We start from the raw sequence: 7,950 nt of genomic DNA, 5'->3' as shown, positions 1-7,950 counted from the left end.
TGAAGGGAAAGTCTGCACTAATTTTCTGCCTTCTCTTTTAATGGGTACAAATACAAATGAATAAGATATTTTCATTTAGAAAATGAGAAAGCAGCCGACTTACTATTTTCTACTCCAGTTTTCAAGCCAACATTTTGTGTATTCAACCCACAGAGTACACAAAGAGCATGTGTCAGGAGTCTCAGCATGGCAGGCACTGGCAGCAACACTGCAGCAAACCATTGTACTGGTAGGGAGGTGGCCCTGAATGAATACCAAGCAACAGGAGAGGTCCTGGTGGAGGTCAGGTTCCACAGTAATGGCAATGTCTGTGCCCCCAGATGCTATTGCTGCACTGCCTGGATTATGGATGTCACACACTATGCCTGCTCTGCTCTCCTTTGAGCAGAATGTGTGATGTCCCTGTGAGGCACATCTCAAAGGCAGTCTGGTAGAGGGTAAGTTTTCTCATTTTTTTACTTATTTTTCAGAAGAAATACTGACCACAGGAATAATATTTGCTGAGTTTTGTTACCAGATAGGTCTCTTGCTTCCACAGAAACACTCACTGCACAAGCAGTTGACCCTCGCAAGCAGGTTACTTAAAGAGACCATGAGGTAATTACACTGGTGAACTATACCAAAAAAACAGTTTATGTAACATGACTTTATATGTCCTGCTTTACACTCTAGTCATTATGCATGTGTAATTTTAGCAGAATTTCCTTATTCAGAACACTGACAGCGCAAAGAACAACTGTTGTAATGTTTCCTGCAAGGAAACATATCCCAGGTCTATGTGTCATGCAACCCAGAAAAGGTACTGATGGACAATGATTACTGCACATCTAATATGTGCAAAATAAATAATTCATCAAAAGGAAAATAAATATGGCTGTATATTCCTGAATACATTTGATTTTAATCTAAATAGGAAATGGAGTTAAAGACAAGGCTAACAGCATGCATAGCAGCATATGTGAACACAGTGGTAAAGGTAGGGGATGAAGCTACAGAGTACACTCATGTAGCAACTTCCAAGTTGTGGGATGTGACTGTCAATAATTGTATTTTATAAAATAAAAAGGGTACAGTGTGGCTTTCAGCATTTTTTCTGGGTTAAACTCTTGCTAAACAGAGCCTTAATTAGAGAAAATTTGAGCTGAGTAAAAAAGGCCTTTTGAGATATGAGTAACTAAAAAGAAGATCATAATATTTCTAATGTATCTGTGCACCATGCACATATATTTTTCATTGACTATGAGCAATTCTAGAGTATATAAAAGTGAAGAAAATTCTTATCCTTAACCAGATTTCTTCAAAATCTTTGTCTTCAAAAAACAAAAAGTGTGGGAAGACTTTATTACATATTTTCACCTTTTCTCTTTAAATTTCTTATTGTTGTTTAATCTTTACATTAAACTGCCACTGATATTTCTGTCAAACACCGAGTCTTGAGCAAACATTTTTCCTTAAAAAAATTTTATATATATATGTATATATGGATTAATATACTATGTTACATGAAAGAAAACCTTGCTCAAAAAACTTTAAATATATAAGAAAAGCAGGTTTTATAGTAAAGACTCTAAAGAGTGAAGGCAAATTATTTAAAGAACACTTTTTCCAGAAAATTTTGGAGTGTAAATGACATTATTTTATTATTATAACAACATGCTAATGGGACTTTTAGTTCTGTTGTGTTGTTTAACTGTGTTGTTCTCTGAGCCTAAGATATGCACAAAATAAGTAGATATTTGATGATTAAACCCTTAGCCGTGATTATCTTCCCAGCTATCACCAGAATTGTGTCTAATATTGCTGTGATTGCACTGTTTGAAAGATAAACATGTATATTCAGATACAGCTGCAAATAAATACATGCATGTACACATCTACATCTAAATACTTATGTGCATCTGTGACAGGTGAGCTTTGAGTGTTTTACTTGCATATGACTGCAGAATCATTGGGTCTTTCCACTGCACATCTGTCTCCAAAAATTCTGTACATGAAATTGCAGATCTTTAATGAAATAGCTGACCCAAAGTTCAACTTAGGATACATCACAGGCAGAGTTTGAAGAGCTTACATAGCCTTTTAAAATATAAAAAAATGTAATTTCTTGCAATACTCACTGCCGAAGAAGGTACAAAGCTAAGAGAATGGTAGTACTGATGTTGGCAGTTATGTGATACTGATTAGTCTTAAGTTCATTGTAAGATATTGGGAAGGCTTGTGACTCTCCTGGCAGTTAATGGGTTAGAATACAAACTGCTCAACTAAGACCTAATTTACAAGGAGATTAGAAGGTCGAGCATGCTGGCAGTAGACAGGAGTTGAGAGTTTAATGAAAATGCATCAGAAACATTGTGTATTATTTAAGAAAATGAAAAACTTGGTTGAACATGACATTAAAGAACAGGGCCACAAAACATGGAGAGTGATGTTGTGGTGAGTATGCTTGACCTGACCCATCAGAGATGAGCTCTGGCAAAACCTCTGCACAATGGCTTCATCAGCTCATGCAAGATAACTCATGCCAGTTACATAGTGAGAGTGCATTTTTTCACAGTGTTTTCCTCTTCATACTTTTTTCTTACCAAATTACTATCTTCATCTATTTTATATCTTTTAGTATTATCAGAACCATCACCATAAAATTAAAAGTTTCTTGAGAACAAAGTATCTGCAATACAGAAGCATGTCCCAAACTAATTCTTTAAAAGGTAGATAAACTGGATTGTGGTTGAAAAGTCTAGGATTTAGTTGTTGAGCTCCTCTTTCAGAGCCAGGTTGAAAGCATATAATTGCATGGTCCTGAAATTAACTGTTTCCTGATGTGAGCATGGAGATCACCATATGGCTGTTAAAGAAAAGGGTGTGTGTATTTATGGGTGCTGTTATTGAATTCTTTAAATAGCAGCTGAGATCTGAAAAAATACTTATGATGATAAAAATATAAATTTTATTTTAATAAAGATTAAGTATGTTTCAGTACAGTGTTTAAGCTACTTTGGACCCTAGGTCCCTAGCCATTCTGTTTGGAAACAGGAAGAGTTTAACAGTTCATAAAAACCACTTAAAAACGTATGTGGAGCAGCCAATACAGAGAGAAATGCCACATAGAAGGGTATGCTGGAAATTGTTACCTTAGCCTTACCCACCTGATAATTTCAGCTCCGTTTTGAAATGGCAGCTCAGAGGTCTGGACTACCTGTCAGATGTGAGAATGACCTAGGGATTTTCCTTTGACATATGCACAGTGGATGTGTTAGCCACCTTTACACAGTTCCTTACTAAGGAGCTTGATATTAGCATCATTGCTAACTGTTTGGGTTTCAATCTTCTGGGGCTTCTGCAGTAAATCTTAGTTTTTTTCTCATCAATGTATTTGTGCCTTTGTCTTCATAGTGAGCTTGTCTTGCTAAGGTGTGTTAAACAAACATTAAGATGACCAAAAGATGCAGACTTCTACAACAAAACTGTAGTGGACCTTTTAATGAATTTTCTTGGAAAAATTAATGCGTAATACAAACTTAAAAAAAATGTTTGCTGAATTATTTTTTTAATTAGTCTCATAAAATTCACTATTGGAATTTTCTTCTGGTAAAATTCTGATACATAGAATGTTCTTGTCAAATTATAATCTACATCAATACATCAGCAAAGTACACACAATTGTCCCTCAGGTACAAAACACATTCATCACCAAGGCAACTAATGATTATAACTATATATTTGAAATGTTAAATGACATTGTATGAAGTACTCCATCAGAAAGAAGCAAACAGAACAGAAATAACAACATGACCAGTTTGAATTAGATACAAAAATGAAATATTTCACTTAAAGAAACAATAAAACCCAAACCCAGTATGTTTTGGAAAGAATTAAAAAGAAGCAAGAAGCATTAATAGCTCAAATTGATCATGGTAAGCCAGGTACAGCACTTCACAAATATCCAATAAGTGAAAAACTTGAAGTATATGAATAATTAATCTGGACACAATACCAACATAAAAATAGTGTTGCAATATTGCTGTCCTTTTTGTCTCTAGAGAAGTCTTACTTAATAAAATAATTTAGATTATGAATGAAAATAGAATATCTCCGTTAGAAATAAAAACTGTCTGATTTATGGCATATGGTAATTTCATTTTTTTCTTTGAAACATTGTTTCTTGCAATTAGATTATAAAGTTTTGGTTTTTATGTACTGATTGTGAAATCCAGTCGACAAATGAAAAGAAAGTTATTTTACTTTGACTATTCATGATAATATTTAGTTCATGGAATTTAGTTCGCTGAGTTTTTGGGGTTGGAAGAGATTGCTGGAGGTCATGTGGTCCAAATCCCTTGCTCAAGCAGGATCACCTAAAGCAGCTGCTCATGACCATGTCTCTGAGAAATGCACAGCTCAGTGTAACATGCTGTTTTATAGCATATTGTATTTCACGAATATTTTGATGCTTCTGTCACTAAAGCTAGTCAAAAATGCGTGAGGAAAATAATTTTACAACTTAGGAAAATTATTTTATGACTTTTAAGATTATGCTATAAATAATTTATGCTACAAATATTCATTCTAGGTATAAAACTGCTATAATTATGAATGGTTTCCCAGAAGCTACAGCATGTACTTGGAAATGGTGTTACTGTTTAAAATAAAAGCAAAAGGCACACTGTGAGCACAGCAGAAGATATGAAAGATACTTAGGGAATGGAAAGGCAGGGACTCTGACAATAACAGCACTGAACTTATGGAATACATATCTTCAATATTAACAGCAAACTATATTTCAAATAGATATGAATGCACTTCAGAAGCCCTCAGTTTAATTTCTTAAAGCATGGCCATTTGGCCAGCCCTTTCAGTGCCACATCACGTTGGCAGTTTGAGGACTCCTGGGCATGCAGAGATCCAGGTCTCTTATTCAGTCTCTTTGAATTCCAGTTTGACAAATGTGAGGCAAACTTTTCTCATATTGAGATGAAATTAGCTTGAAGCCCTGCTAAGCCTGGTGCTTAATATTATTTGGATAATACTTGGAGCAGTTTTTCTTATCACTTATTTTTCTTAGTGGCACATAGCTGGATACCAGCAATGAGTGACAGAAAAAGGAGACACTTTAAATATTCAGGCTTTTTTTAAAAAAAAGCTTTAAGGAACAGAAGCACGAAGCAAAAGGGAACCAAACACGCCATTCTTAAATGTTGAGGAGGCATGATAAATTTATTACCATTAGAAAGCTGTAAGATACTCTGATGTGCCTGGCAGATTTCAGGGGCTGGTACTCAGAACTTTCTGGTTGTGGTTTCTTTAGGGCAATTTGAAAGATTAGACAGTATTTAAGTTTTGGCCCAGTGTATGTATTTTTATGCAACTGTTCTCACAAAGAAATACTATTTTCTTAAACAGAGTTAATTTTTGTAGACACAAGTTTGGTGCATACTTTAACTTAATGACATTAACCAAGTATAGATCAGTTCTGTGGCATAACTGGTCAATATAACAGAGAGTAACTCCAAAGTTGACACAAGACTTATTCTCATTTAATCTAAAAGATTTATTACAGTGTTAATAGTTATGGCAGTTTATAGTGGAAGGTTTAACTGTGTATATTGTACATAATAATTAAGTTTACAGGTATAGAAATATAGAAGCATGTATCACAAAGCTATTTGAAAAAAAAAAATGAATCACTATATATCCTGTAATAACATTTTAATGACTGAGTGAAACATATGCTTCTTTTGTTAAAAAAACCATTTAATTCTTAAGAATGTAAACTCTGGTCAAACACTTGAAACAATAGCAATGAAGAAATTAATAATTTTATAAAGGATGGATGTAGTGTGAGATTCTTCATAGAAACTTGCCTAGAACCAGAAACTTATATTAGATTTTATCACTCATTGTTAATGTCAATAAATACTGTACATTGGTTGCATATCAAATATGCCTACTGCAAAAACATTTTTTCAGAGTAATAATTTCAAAAATTTATGAAGGGATTATTTATTTTCTTTTTTTTAAACTGAGGGGGTTGTAGTGCATTTTAGTTCTTGGACTGAAGGCTTGATTTATAGAAATAGAGGTAAACATGGTATGGGTAGGTAAAGAATCAACATTTTTATTTCTGAGAATTTGTTCTTTTTCTTCAACCAACCCTGGTATTACAGTCAGAAATAATTTAGAAGAAAATCTCAGTTTTGCATGTCTGGGATTCTATGTCCTGAAGAAATATTCTATAAAAACTTTAGTAAAGCTCTTTTTGACCTGTATTCAAAATTCAGATTGAAATAATTCTGCAGAAAGAGAAAAACAGATAGATTGGGATAGTCCTTACAAAGTACAGGGATTTTTTCCTATTTCAGGAGTACTAACCACCATAGCTGCTATACAATGATGGATTGTTAATAAACAGTGGTTGTCATGCATTCCTGGTAATTAAACTAAATACATGGATGAGCAACAAGGTAACTTTTACCTCCAATTAACCTGCCCTTTCACCTATTAAATGTAATCACACTCAAATGTTGAGTATAAACTGCACTACATTTTATAATCTTATTAGTATTCATGCTTTGTTAATGAAATTTGATCAGCTTATTAAAGATGCTGAGTTTTTGTAGTTAACTTACATCTGTTGTCAGAAGTAATTAGATCAGGTGGCAAATGACAGCACCTTTCCTGACAGATGCTTTAATGTTGTGAGTAAGAATGCCCTAAATGTCTCTTTGAATAATGCCAAGATTTCAGCTAGGGTTTATTTGCCTTGAGCTTTCAAACTGGAACTTTTGGAGCAATCTGACATAGTCGCAGACAGGAGTATGTGTGACTTTCACTTCCAGTGTTGGAGGAAATAAGAAACTCCTTCAAGATGATTTTTAATAAAGATTTGTCTTGAAAAGTAGAAGACAATGTTATCAAACTATCTCAATATGTTTTCCTTTTAGCATATATACATATACTCTGTTAAGAGACAAAAGATACTGCATTATGCATTTAAGCATATCTCAGACAGTAAATTACACTTCACTCTAATATCTCCATTTTTCAAATAAATGTGCTGACAAGCTGGTAAAGATATTATTTTATGGCAGGGTTTTCATGAGAAAGCCATAATATAATGCTGGCTTTCAGACTGTGAATCAGAGAAAACAATTTTTTAGTGAATTTAACTCATAAGTAAACACTGCAAAATGCACTATAAAAATATCTCTGCCATCATTTATCTACAATAGCAGTGTGTGCATCCCAGGTCTGTTTTGGAAAGACACATTCATGCTTCTTGGTCCATATGATTCTGAATAAAACAAGAATTGTAGGAATGGCTTCAACCAATTCTCTGCATTGTTTTATCCTTACAAATTATAGTAGAATCACAACTGCTCACTAGATTGACAGTCCCTGCCCCTGCACCATCCAACCAGTTGGAGGAGGACTTCAAAGGCACAGGCTGACAGCCTCCAAAGAGGATGTTCTTTGTTATTGCCACCCCATGCAAAAATGCTGCAGGAATTTTGGTGGTAGAACAAAAGATTGTTCTCTGTGCATGCTCAAAGACCAGAGTATTCTTCCTTGTGTCTCTGACAGGTGAATGTCGATGGTGTTTCTCTTTGCTTTTTTTTTGGCCAGGCATCCATCAGAGTGCTGTCTGGGTCCATACAGTTAAAGATAGTCCTATTAAACCTGATGAAACAAAAATGTTTTAACTATGGTAATTACTCCCTTAACAGTAGTATTGATGAGCAAAATGAAAAAAAATGAAGTCCATCCCATGTGACTACCCTTAAGCTCCACAGGATGTCTTCAGTGAGTCACAGCTCGAGTCATTTGGGTCCATAGTTCTGGATTGTTTCGTCATTCTTTGTTCTTAATGATAACTCTTTACACTTGGCAATTTGCACAACAGCAGTCATATTATTTTGGTTCACTTCCTCCTAAACTGGCAAATTCTGATCA

The 7,950-nt window shown here is 34.5% G+C and overlaps 1 long non-coding RNA gene across 1 annotated transcript; it reads left to right on the top strand.

Annotated features, from left to right (window-relative positions):
• Window positions 1–348: 348 nt before the first annotated feature.
• LOC146443356 (uncharacterized) lies at window positions 349–6,582 on the top strand. The gene is made up of 3 exons (XR_014856033.1): window positions 349–437; window positions 914–976; window positions 6,360–6,582. It is a non-coding gene; the product is annotated as an uncharacterized LOC146443356 (long non-coding RNA).
• The last annotated feature ends 1,368 nt before the right edge of the window (window positions 6,583–7,950 follow it).

The sequence above is a fragment of the Lichenostomus cassidix genome, chromosome 1Aa (assembly GCF_008360975.1).
Source record: "Lichenostomus cassidix isolate B80296 chromosome 1Aa, HeHo_3.0, whole genome shotgun sequence".
NCBI classification, from domain to species: Eukaryota; Metazoa; Chordata; class Aves; order Passeriformes; family Meliphagidae; genus Lichenostomus; species Lichenostomus cassidix.
The sequence above is the reverse complement of the archived record's forward strand: the minus strand, read 5'-3'. Positions and strand labels throughout refer to the sequence as shown.